Consider the following 12012-nt stretch of genomic DNA (forward strand, 5'->3'; position numbering starts at 1 on the left):
GCACAGTCAAGTAGCATTCTGCTTCTCTCTTAGTGATGCTTCTGCTGTATAGTCTTAAAGTCAAAAGCTGAAAAGCTCTGTGTGTGTAGGAGGAATTTGTGCATATTTATGATACTCAGATTTCACCAAGTGCTGCTGCAAAAGCAGACTTCAAAGCAGACCCTCTGATCTGAACTATTTTGATGAGTTCATGCACTCTGCAGCTAACAAATTTATTTTACGTCGATGAGGAAATTTGAAGCTCGGTGTAATTTTGTACAATCACAATTTCTGGTAAATGATTCCATTTCCAGGGAAAGCATTTTTCCAGGCAAAATCCTAGCGTACCCAGACAAAAGAAGCACAAAGTACACCTCATACGGGAAGAGTGAGACTGTACCTCAACACATCAGACAGCCCGAACTGCAGTTTGTAACTATCAGAAAAGTGACAGTTTACCCAAATCAGCACCAGAGCGGTGAATCAGTTATCACAAGGCATGCTCTCACGTTGCCCGATACTCTGCCTGCTCCTGGAAACATCCATCTAGTAAGTGTTCTCACACACACGCAGAGCAACCAAAGCACGTGGCTGCCTAAAGTCCAGTATTTATGAGTGTCAAAGCAATGGTCAGGTTTGAAGACATGGCAGAGTTAAACACATGCCTTGCTTAGACCATAATGAAGTTTCTTCATTAAAGAGCTGTGCTAAAAATAGAGTAGCAAATCACAACTCCAGAGCAGCACACAAACAAAATGTTAGTATGCTGTAAAGACTGCATAAGTACAAAGCAGTTGTCACTCAGCTTCCTAACAGCACAAATGTCTAGTAATATTAAGATAATTTCCTTGAAGCACTATTTCCTATATCACCCTGTCAAGCATATTCTGCGCTTGCACTTCCAACATACAAAGAGAATAAAAGCAACTGCCTGATCCACATTTAAGGGCTGAAAAAGAGCAGCTGGCAGAAATTAGCCAGCTGATACATGGCAAATATCAAGGACAGAAAAGATTCCTGTCCCTATCACTCCTTACATTCAAGCCCTGGGGTTCCCTTGCTTTTTCCTGGTACTCGGTGTAACTTCCTCCTGAACTACACATTTCCATGCTGATAATGCAACTGCAATTTATGTGTGTAACATCTCAAGACTACTGCAATACTCCTGGCTTGGGACAGTACTTGGGACAATGTTCTAGAATGTAACAAAAATGCAAAAATTATGCTTACAAAGTACAGTTACCTTGCTACATGTATCTTGCAGATGAGTCCTCCTGCCCCCTGTGATTATCTCTCAGTTTCTACGCAGAATTTTTACAACAGGTTGATACACAGTCCTCTCCCATCTCTTGACCTTCCACTGTACAACTTCAGCACAGGAAAGCACCAAGAGTTGCTGATTTGCCAAGTACCAGAGCTTTGGCTGTCGCTTCTGACCTCTGGGTTTGGAAATCACATGATTTTATTATATAGGATTCCAACAAACTTTCTCTTTTCCTGGTCTCCTGGTAAGGAAAATGTTGTATGAGTAGATCAGATACGCCTCTTACGCTGCACCTATGGTTTTACATTACTTGGAATATACGCTTGTGTTTTGCATGGTTGTTTTAAACACAAACTTTAGCAGCAGATCCATTAATAGAGAATGAGTTGCACATCATCAAAACGCAACCTCTGTTTTCAAGGGTTTTCTTTTGGGTGTGGGTTTTTTTTGAAGTCACGTTATCCAGAGGAAGGAATTGCAAATGAACATATCCGGTAGCTTCACCCAGAATTGCTCTGCCTTTCTTTCCCTTCTTTAGGAGAAAAAAACCCAAACAAACAACAAACCAACTCTATCCTGTTAGGTTTTTAAAAAAGGAACGACACTATTAAGCTAGCCCACATTCACTGGGTGCAGTCTAGTCTGTGTATGGGAAGCTCCTTAAGCTAACTATGGAGTAGCCCAAGGCAAAAGCTTAGGGATTTTTCAGCAATCGATCAATCTCTTTCTCAAGACAAACTGCTCCTTCAAGGAAGCATGTTTCTTCCACATCACAACATACATCCCATCTCATATCTGCATGCACGCTCAGCCACAGCCCAGCCTTATTTTTAAATGTTACAATAACGACATTGCCAAAACGTAATGAATTTCTGATAAAAGTTTAAAATTCTTCATCTGACCCACCTGAGATTTTCTGGTTGTCACTGCAACAGCTCTGAACACATTTATGTGTGTACCCTGACTTACTCTACAAGAAAACAGTAGATTAATCTGGGAAAACTGACATGTTGTAACATTGGCCTTTTTGTGCTTTACCCTGTTCTTTCTGTTTGTCAGGTAAATACTACACTACTTCTGTACCTCCCGCAGAACACTGACTGGAATATATACTTTTAATTCCTTTCTCCAGCAAATATTTGGATGCCACCTCAACATAAGACAACTAACTTTTGCAGACACCACACCTGAGCTATGGAGTAGCAATTGCTTAAGGTTTACAACTATTAACACGATTCTAAAGTGTTAACAGAATATTTTAACACAGCCATGGGCATTAAGCACGTGAGACCACAGACATGTAACTGTTGTATACAGCTATGTCCACATTACCACAACAGAAGCTTGAACTCATGTGTCTGCTGAGTTAAGTTGGCCTTTATTCTATATATTCAGTCTACCCTAAAACAGGGATGCATAATTTTTGGCAAGAGTGATTTTACAGTTGTAATATACTTTTGTCTGTCACTGTATCAGTGAGAAAGAGAACTCTGTCTGGCTTTCTGGTCTGAACCCTTCCTGACAATGACAAAAATAGTACGGAATACCAGCCAAGAAATATTCATAATGGCTGAATTCAAGCTCCGTGCACAGAGCCAGCTGGAGGTTTGCTATGCACCTTATATATTCCAACTAAGCCTGCCAGAGTAGAAATAAGTGGCACCTAGACTAGAGCAAAAGAAGAAACCACACCACACCAGAACAAGAGGTTCATCTATCCCCATTTGCTGCCTCCAAACCCAAGAAAAGGACCTGCAGGCAGCAAAACCTTGCCAGTGCAGTGCCACCCAGTTCCCCGTGATCTGCAGCTCACTGACCTTCTCCATCAGCAGCACACTGGTGGTTTGTCTATTTGGTAGCCCACAAAGTATTTTTCCTGTGCAAATGCATCAAAGAATTTTTTTTAACCAGGGCACTTTGGCAACCACTATGCTGTGTGCACGGTTTTGTAGTGTAACTGTATGTTGCATAAGGTAACACCAACTATTCTTCACTTTGCATCTCTCATCTAATTCCTTTCTTCAAACCACCAGGTGTTCACCGTTTCAGTGACATCTGAACCCTATTTATCACTTAATGCCAGCTGTGATTTTATGAACTATCTCATCCTCCACTTCAACATCTTTTTTCAAGTCTTAAAATTCCCACTCTACCTTTTCATTCACCAAATGAAAGCTGCACTGTATGTTTGATCAGCTCCCTACATCTTTTTGATTTCTCCTCTATCACCTTAGAGTTGAGGGAGCAAGACCATAGACAGAATCTCTACTGTGGGTACACCACAGAAATGTACAAAGGCATAATGACCATTTGTGCTCTTGGTTGCTTTCGTAACTATTCCTCTAATGCTATCCAGTGTCTAAGCATGCTTCAGGATGCTGAGCTAACTTCCATGGGTCTCTTACAACCTTAAGATCTCATTCTTGAACAGTAAAAGCTAGGTCAGAGCCTTATTCCTACGTACAGGAGGTTAACATTAAATTCTGTTTAAGCAACACTAAATTTGACTGACATTTTATCATGCAAGTTCACAAGAGCCTTCCAGTACTCTCTGCAACTGGTTTATGTGTTTCTTGTCCTGAAAACCTTGCTTCTGTAGTCTCAGCGCAAATGCTCTTGCCTCAGAATACTCCTAAAAGAACTGGATAAGGAAAGAAAAGGTGGAAAGAGTATGATCACTGCAATCTCCAAAGCCAAGCCATATGAGAGCTCCTTTTAGAGAAAAACGTTCCAACATTGCTGTCTCTTTATCCCTACTCTTCTTTTATATCATTTAACCAACCATTTCTGTGCGAGACTGGCATCCCTTTTATTTTATAGCCGTTTAGTTTCTTTAAGGGTCTCTGGTAAGCAATCTTGCCAAAATCCCAACAGATTGTATGGAGCAGATCCCCTTTTCTAACATGCTCTTGACTCCTCCAAAGAAATTTAGTAGATAACCAAGGCATCACTTCACCTTAAAAGAACTGTGTTGACTCTTAACCCCACATGAAACCTGTGCATCTGTACTGGCTCTCAGCATAGCAATGGATTTCTGCCTCCAAAACCATCAGACAAATATTTAACTAGGAACTGCTTGAACATAAGTTCACAAATATGGGGGGTGGGGCGTTGGAGAAGTGCTTGATTTGGGCCAAAGAAACCAAGCATTCGCTTCATCTTTTGGCACAAGGAACAAACAAAGCACACAAAAAAAATCATCTTTGCTAACAAGGCAGACAAAGAGCCAATCCACCCTCCCTTGTATTCAAGGAGACCTCTTCAGCTGATGTCCATGAAAGCCAGATTGATTCCTGTTTCACCTGCTAGCCATCTTTGCAAAGCACAGTTTGTGAAATAAGCAGCTTACATAACTGCATATTTTCAGCACTACATACATAAATGCTTCCTCTATCCTGTAGAAGGTATTTTTGGATCTGCTAAAATGCTACTGTGTTCTTCCAGGGCTCTGCATTCTTCTGCTCAGAAATTGCATAATCTGATGCCATAGGAAATAAATGATGTTGCATAATGATTCTTATATTCACTGCAGGATTTTGATTCCACGCACTTTTGTTGCAAAGCACCCCTTCTCTGTGTTTCTGAATTCAGGTCCTCGGTTTTTGGAGGAAGGATCAGCCACTTGCCTCTGGGGGGTAGGCAGGGGTTGGGGTATCCATACTGTACTATCCTGTTACAAGAATTTCACTTCACAAAAATTGGTTTAACTTTGTACACCCATTTGCTAACTTCTGTTTTCCCTCACTCTGGTTGTTTCATAGAATCGTTTAGGTTGGAAAAGACCTTTAAGATTGTCGAGTCCGACCATTAACCCAGCACTGCCAAGCCCACCACTGAACCATGTCCCTAAAATGCCACATCTGCTTGAGCTATGTGCATACATTAAACACCAGAAGTTTCACATACGATGTCCTGATGCCCAGTTGACCATTGACGTGGTTGACATTGTCTCCTATTTGATTGATTTGATTCATCAAAAAAATTGATGAGCCATCACAGGCTCATCGATACTATTGTAAAACATTTACCTGGTATAAAAGACAGACTAAATGTTGATTAGCCTTTTATACTACTGAATTACTATTGGAATCTGTCTTAGATCAAAATTTAGAAATGACCTTAAGTTACACTCTTCTCTTTCATCTTTCCAGCTGTCTTCATAGCATGAAACAACTTTCAAAACCCAGTTACAGTCTTCAGGTTCTGCTCTACTCCTTTTCTCTCCTCACTCTTAAGAATTCTGCACTTTTTTCTTGTCTCATTAAAGACCATGTTATAATACTAAATAACAATAACAGATTAAAGGATTTAAGTTCAAATATTATACAACTACAAAGCCCAGGAAATTTGCAAAATTAAGTTCACAGATGCCTTACAGCCTTGTTGATATTGCCACATGAAGCCATTAAAATCTTCCAGTACTACCAGCAAGCAGTATCTTGTAATTGCCCCCACTTACAGAACTGAAACATCATATTTTCCTCCAAGGAATAGCACTAAGATTAATTAATGTCTGAAAGATCTTGGAGGATGAAGATCAATATCAAAGCGCTGTTTTTAGGAATCCGGTGAATGAATCAAACTCTCACTTTAATTCATGTGAGGCATCAGACTGGTCTCAGGTAAATTCACTCACACGCTTGTGCTTATTTTTGTAGTAGATATGAATTATTCAGTATTTGCAAAGCACATCTGACATGCAAAAAAAAGCTGTACACACAAACTTCTCAGCACTAACAGCTTACATGCTTCATACCCAGTATTAAAGTGACCAAACAACTATTCATGAAAGTACAAAAATTACTGGGGTACATGCAATGCTCTGGCCTCTATTGACTACACTAGGTACCAGAATGTGTGCATTCTGACCTGATGGGAATGGGACACTTGAAATCCAGCTGGCAGACCTCGCAGTCGAGAAATGAGAGTAGTACCAAGTTGTATTTAGCAAGCACCATATACAAGCAAAGAGGATTACTCCTCAACAGAGAAGCACACAATAACTTGCTCCGGAGCCTCTATTAAGCCTGTATTACTGACACAGCGTAAGGGGTTAGAGCAACATCTGAGAGGTGTGATCCTATTCTTAGGCCACTAGAGCTTTACGTGATCATAATGCGATCAAGACAGCACAACAACACACAGTCACGGACTGAAGAACTGCAGAGGAGCCTCCAGAGGCCTGACATGACGTGTGCCATCTAAAACTCTGCAGAGACCTTCCAAAGCAGCTCAGCCCTTCAGTTCATCCCTGCTAGATCACCTTCTGGCTGCAGTTGATCAATCAACATCTGAGAATCTCCTCGGGCACATAATCATGAAACACATTAGAACTTCTGTGTTTCAGCAGAAAAGTCACAGCTGTACTGCTGCTATTACTGATTTTGGTGTCCTCCAGAAGGTAAGAGAGTAATGGGTTGGGGACAGGAAAGGACAAACATCCTGGGAATGAATAAAGTGTCCACACAGAGACCTCCATTCCTCAAGCCCACTGTGCTGGAAGAAGTCCAGCCTCCCACCCACACCCTGCCAGGACTTTCTCCTTCCTTCCCTTACAGCACCTCTCACACCGAGCTAGCAACTGCTCCAGAAGAAACAGCACAAACAACTACAGGCTCACCGAAGGATTATAAAACCCACGTACTTTGCACAGAAAAATCTATTCTTTGCCCTGGCCTACACCCAACTGTTGCTAATGCCTTTGAACCCACTCCAATGACCGACTTTTCGGTTGAAGTTGTAAACAGGGAAAGAGGACAGAGGTCAAAATGCATGTTGAGTATTTATAGGGGTGGGAGTAAGTACACACAGTGTTTCTGCTCTCGACCAGCCTCGGCATTTCTGCCACAGCTGCCAACTTGCTATTCAATCCACAGTAGTATGTGTTTTAGGTGAAATATTTACTTCTCCCTCCCCAAGACATGAGAGTGATTTGCCGTAATATCATAAAAAACGCAGTCTACAAAAGCCTAAGCCCCTGCACAGAACACATTTGACAAAGAGGGATAAAAAAAAAAAAAAGGGGGGGGGGGGGGGGGAGTCCCAGAAGCTGGCCAGAGCTTGCTGAAGTGCCAAATGCCTGAGAGCTTCAGCCTCATCTGAGGATGCAGAGGTAACGTTTGCCTCAGTTGACTCATTTTGATTCAGTTATGGCTGAGAAACTCATGGGGAGTTGTAAAAGCAGTAAGCCTGCTGCTGTCTTCCTCCAAACACAGGACCACAGGTGAGAGCTTGCTCTATGCACGGCAAAGTTCGGGCCCCTTCCCCTGCCCACCCTGGCCCCGAGGACCACAGCTGAACAGGAATGCAGGCTGATTTTAAATCTATTCACACAACTGATGCCAGACTTTTTATTTTTATATATCAAAGCTTTATTTAAAAACTCTGTCATTTTGAGAAGTCCTACTATTTGACATCCACTCCACACAGCTGCAGAAGGCCTGGAAGGGGTACCAGCTATGAACAACTCCAGTCTGATCTGTCACCATCTTACATTTGCTGTAAACTAGTCATAAGAAAACAGGAAATACTTGTAAAACTTTTCTTATCCTGCCACTGCTTGGAGCAGAACCATGTTTTAATAACTACTAACTGTGAAACAGCTTACCTATGAAGAGACTTTCAAATAAATCATTACTCAATTTTCTGATCCACTGGAGATAAGCCACTTACCAAATCTTTACAATAGGAGACAAAAGAGGAAGTTTAAAAATGCAACTGAAAAAAAAAAAAAACCCAAATATTTTTAAATACAAGTTCACTTATAGTTGAGAAGTGATAGAGTTCCTACCATATATTCTGTGCTAGAAGTTACTTGCTAATTCCAGGCACAGGGGTCAAAATGAATGCCAGCTATAAATCTAACTATCAGGCAGCAGGGGACAAAGACAAATCTGAATGATAGGACCATTCTAGATCAAAGAATCAGGCTGGAGGCTCAAAATACAGGAAACAAAACTGTTGTCAAAGCAAAACAAACAAACAAAACCCCCACTACGTCAAAACCATGATTTATTTGTTTTTCACAGCTGAAGTCTGTTACAGAAACAGAGGTTCAAAGGGTTGTCTCTCTCTAGAAACAAAAACCTGCATACATTTGGGGATGCAACAAAAAGGATAGTAATAAAAACTTTTAAATGAATGATAACTTTAACCTCTGCATCCTAGGATATCCCAAGATATCTGTGGCTACACAGTTACTGTGAAAAGTGCCCACATTTGTGAGTCAGACCAACCAAATCTCCTTCTCTCATTTCACGTATCTATTTGGTTTTTATTTCAAATATTTTTATATCTTCTACTTCAAAATATGTTCCTCCAGTTTCTTCTATTCAACAGACTGCCTGCTGATAAAATCAGTATGCTATCTTTCCCCAGGTTAACTTAAAATACCCAGTTTTTCATTTGCTTAAGAGAGACATGTGGCTTTATATGATTAAGCTACTGCAGCACCTAAACACACACCCCCACCCCCCAAAAAAAACCCCACCAAAAATAAAGAGCAGCTCCACTAATTTAATTGGCACAAAACATGACATCATGCTCCATTCAGGTAAGCAAGAATATGACAGATCTTGCCCCAGTGAACAGTATCGTTAACTGCAACGGTACTCCCAGCTTCCTCATCTATTAGGAAAATGAGGAGTAAAAATCATGTGTTCAGCACCACAGAGACAGCTCAAACTGCTATTTTCAATAATAAAGAAACAAATTCCTACCCAGCAGATAGAAAGAAAAACACACCCCTTCTTCACCTCAAAAATAGTATTATTTATTACTGTAACACAACAGAAGAATTGTTTGATTAGCCCACAAGGAAAAAAAAATAAAATACAATTGCCTAGAAGGCAAAAATACAATTCTGCTTCTTCATACTATCTCTAGTAATTCTTATGTCATTCCCTGCATACTCCATATATGTCCATTCTCCATTGCCATTCCCTTCCCCTTTAAAAGGGGGGCACAAGAAGATAACGTGCAAAATTGCAAGTGAAAAATGTCTAGCACACCGACAAGCAAAAGGGCAGGCCAGCTATCAGATTTATATGCAGTGATGGATAAATTAAGGTTTCACGTTTCTTCTTCCCTTCTCTCAGCATCATTTTTTCAGCCCTTTCACATCACAAATGCAACATCCATCTGTCCTTCTGAAATAAATGGCAAAAGGGTAACACTGACCATTAAACACACACACACACGCTTCAGAAAAAGACATTTTCATCTAAATACTTACAAGGATTGAGATTTCCTATGTGATGCTCCATTTTCTTGTTTTAAAAAGATGGAAGGCAAAAAAAAAAAAAAGGAAGTGTTGCAAAATAAAAGGAAATTCCACCCACACAATCCTGCAGCCTGCTGCAAAGAAGCAGAGAAGCGTGCTGACGTCACGGATTCATGAATGGATGTAAATCGGGCTGTTTCGAGATTCAGCGGCGCTGGCGGGGGCTGCGCAGGGCGAGAGGCAGAGGGGAGCGGGGGGCAGCCAATCCCTGCCGGCACCGCAGCCGCCTTCTGCCACCAAAATCTGGGCACCCAAGAGCCCCGAAAGGCTGGCCCGCCAGCTGGGAGGGCTGCGCGCCCCTGGGCCACCTCTGCAAGGCAGGGAGAGGACACTGAAAACAATTTGTTCCTAACTGAAGTGAAGCTGTTGGGTAAAATGGCATCACTGCTGCCATTCCATGGAGAGGACCGGGCGAGGACATCCTCTCATGCCTTCAAGTCATTGCTCCGGCGAGTTTCTGCCCCTCTGTACAGCTTGGATAACAACAGCATATCAAATAACAGCCATCTGTTATATGAATCAAATGTATTTAGTAATCAGAAAAGGAGTTTATCATCTCTCCGGCTTCTTTCAGGATTACAAACCCTGAGTATTATTATTAAAATAACTAAATATAAGCATGTACTGGAAGGAAGCTGCAGGGAGAACAATAGGAGGCTTGTATTTGATTAGTGATGCAAAAGCACCAACAAAATAAAAATAGAAGCACTAACAAAATCACGCATTCAGCTCTCATCACACATTCCCAACAGCGGGCAGACAAGCTCACAACGTCAGAAACATTCAGAAACAAAAATCGGCGCACGCATAGTTTCACGCTTGCGGCTACGTAACAAATGGTGGGCGCAACATCCACGTATCACAGCCTCCCAGCCATCTTCATTTCATTTTCAATTCCATGGCAATGAACGGACTTAATTCTGCATACCAGATGCAAGGGCACAGGGTGTTATTTTGGATGCCTAAATAGATGGCAATGTCCTGGTGAACACATGCAAGAGCAGCTACAATTAACTTGGATCTGGAAGGGGGCAGAGCACAAGTTTTGCCTTATTTTTGTATCTTTGAAACACAAGGGAAGAAGTGGAGGGATGAACATAATCAGGAATTAAGGTCAAGGTTTGAAGGAGAACCTAGGCTGTAAGCTGTGCAATTACACTACCCCAGCGTTTACCAGAGTTCACCAATTTGTTGTCCAGAACTCCTTCTGAACAATTTGTAGCCTCCAAACTATTAAAAGCCAGAATTTCCACATTTTCACCACCCCTTTTCCTAGCAAGTAGGAAGCAATTATGCCAAAATAGAATGTCCCAAAATTTACTCTGGTGGAGCACGTCTTAAAAGAACGTCTGAGAGAATCCCACCCTTCCTTATGGAAACCAGCTAACATCCCAAAATAAGCCATAACAACAATGCAGATCTGGGTTTAGAAACTAAGTACCACTGATACTAGCTTGTGTGGAGGGAGAAGGGCAGGATATAAAACCCTTCCTGGAGACAAATACAGCCACACCTACAGAGACAATACTTACCTAAAAATTACTTCATATAAGGGCACAGGTAGGTGTTTGCATGTATTAAGACAGTAGAGGTTTGGGGGTTTTTTCCATCTTCAACACGGAGCAAGGAATGTACAGGCATTATATCCAGGTCTTCTTTTCTCCAGGTCTGTTATGCCAAAAGACACTGTTTGGGAATCAGTGGACTCCTACATCTGCTTCTCAGCACATCTTCATCTCTTAGTTGTACATAACATACTATTAGATCCTATCACTCCACCAAAGAGTTGCAAGGGTAGGAATGTATTAGCATGCACTGAATTAAACAGTGGCCACGATAAACTGAGCTTTGATTTTGGACTTCGGTTTTTGAATTGAGCTTTATAAAGCTGGCCACAGATAATTAAAATGAATGCAAATTTCTTGTTGCTTACTTTCAAGATCAAGAAAGCACAAGTGAACTTTTGCTGAAGAAATACCTATTCTTTAAGAGCTAAAAGTCACAAAACACAAGGCATGAGAATTCTAGCCAGGCAATGCAACCACCGCAGACTGAGCACTACTACACACAAGGAGAAGCAGGAGTGGAGGTATGGTGAGAGACATCTCTGCTTCAAAGGAATAATTTCATGTCACTACTTCAAACCCCAGTTGCATCAGATTATTTGGTACTTAGACCTGTCTTAACTCCCTGCCTTCCCCTTCAGAGCCCAACACTCTGCTTTACAGCTGCCATCACCACCATGGTACGACAACAGTTTCCAGATTTCCCTGGCATTTTCAAAACAGAAACAAAAATACTAATTTCCTCTCTTACCCTAAAGCAAAAAAGGGATAAATTCAGGAACTAGAATGGGGGGGTCACAGTACCGTATGCAAGAAGTGGAAAAAGGAGAAACATTGCTATATAATGAAAAAAGCCAGAATAAAAATAGAAAGGAAAATAATTTTCAGTGGCTTCCAAGGGTTAATTGCAGTGACATTTAAAA

At 41.3% G+C, this 12012-nt stretch overlaps 1 protein-coding gene across 8 annotated transcripts in view; it reads right to left on the reverse strand.

The window, feature by feature from the left end:
* The window catches only part of MAP3K13 (mitogen-activated protein kinase kinase kinase 13), a 79901-nt gene that overhangs the window by 31700 nt on the left and 36189 nt on the right, over window positions 1-12012 (reverse strand). Inside the window, exon 1 of one of the 8 annotated variants that reach the window (XM_040612780.1) lies at window positions 9477-11385. The exons of the other annotated variants lie outside the window; for them this stretch is intronic. The gene's annotated coding sequence lies outside the window, so the exon portion shown is untranslated. Of the gene's footprint in view, window positions 1-9476; window positions 11386-12012 lie in introns of those variants that run through there. 8 annotated transcript variants of the gene reach the window in all.

This window comes from Falco naumanni, chromosome 13, assembly GCF_017639655.2.
Source record: "Falco naumanni isolate bFalNau1 chromosome 13, bFalNau1.pat, whole genome shotgun sequence".
NCBI lineage: Eukaryota > Metazoa > Chordata > Aves > Falconiformes > Falconidae > Falco > Falco naumanni.